A 1,388-nucleotide genomic window follows, 5' to 3' on the forward strand; every position below is an offset into this window, starting at 1 on the left:
TTGGGCCAATGAATTTGCCAACCTGAGAGCAGGTTTCCAATAAACATGCCTTTAATATAATCTAATCTGGCAGCAGTAATCTATCAGAAATGTGGAGATGCAGAAGAAATAAAGAGATAAATCTGTCTTAGTCACTGTCCTATTTCTGTGAAAAGACATCTTAAGGAAGCCAACTCAGGAAAGCATTTAATTGGGTTCTACTTAGAGTTTCTGGGGCTTAGTCCATTATCATGGTGGGGAGCATGGAGGTAGGCAGGTTTGGTGTTGAAGTTGCTAAGAGCTATGTCTTGATCTGTAGGCTGGGCCTGGCATGGGCTTTTTGATACTTCTACCAGCCTCCCCCCCACTCCCCATGACAAGGCCACACCTCCTAATTATTCTAATCTTTTCAAAGACTTTCACCCCCTGGTGACTAAGCATTCAAATATATGAACCTATGGAGTGGAGATGGTTCTGACACCTTCTTCTGACCTATAAAAACATGCCTGAAAAATAAAACACCCATTCACATAAAATAAAAATCCTGTTTTTAAAAATGTCAGGACTCGGCCGAGCGAGCCCAGCTAGGTATGGCGATGGTGAAGCGGTTCTTTGAATCCTATCATGAGGTCCCTGACAGCACCCAGTGTCATCGCAAGACGTACATCACCACGGCCTTAGGCGGCATTTGCGGCCTAATCGGCTCTGCTTACAGCGTCACACTCAACCCCGCAGATTCCACCCTGGAAGCAGTGGCCAGAGTCGGCCGGTACACATTCACTGCAGCTCACAGCTATGGGACCGCAGCCGTGGGCTGTGTCTACATGGGCACTGCGGCCGCCCTGTTCAAGATCGGCAAGCTGGAAGGCTGGGAGTTGTTCCCTACCCCCAAGGTGTGAGCCAAACCCCTGTGGCAAATAAACGCTGTATTTTCCTGTGGGGGGAAAAAATGTCAGGACTCAGAAGAGTGAAGCAGCTGAGACCGGGAGGCTGAGCCTGAACTATATATTTTAACAGGGCCCTAGACCTTAGCACAACTGACTCCATGATGGAAGTGCCACTATGTAAACTTTAGCACACAGACAACACCACATGCCATAATGAAAACAAAGACTTAATCCATCAAAGTCCAGAGTTCTGGGAAAGTATCTAAATGTATTAACTTTTTTGCTTTTTGGTTTTTGTCGCTCTGCTTCTGGCTGTCTTGTTAACTGAAGTATGTGGAGCTAGAACATGGTTTTCGTGTTTAAAAGCTCACCCCGAGAAAGGCTCAGCAATACTCTAGGATCCCAAACACACTGGCTAATAAAGACTTTCTACCAGCTTGTAACCAAGAATGAGCCGTCTTCTCTGGTGACTGCCCCACAACAATATGTGAGGAGTGAATATATGGTGAGATGGCTCAGCGG

General features: G+C 46.5%; 1 pseudogene; it reads left to right on the top strand.

Moving 5' to 3' along the window:
• The first annotated feature begins 553 nt into the window (after positions 1 to 553).
• Positions 554 to 918, top strand: LOC110307447 (NADH dehydrogenase [ubiquinone] 1 alpha subcomplex subunit 11 pseudogene; annotated as a pseudogene).
• The last annotated feature ends 470 nt before the right edge of the window (positions 919 to 1,388 follow it).

The sequence above is a fragment of the Mus caroli genome, unplaced genomic scaffold (genome assembly GCF_978045245.1).
Source record: "Mus caroli unplaced genomic scaffold, Mus_caroli_1 scaffold_14, whole genome shotgun sequence".
Classification (NCBI taxonomy): domain Eukaryota; kingdom Metazoa; phylum Chordata; class Mammalia; order Rodentia; family Muridae; genus Mus; species Mus caroli.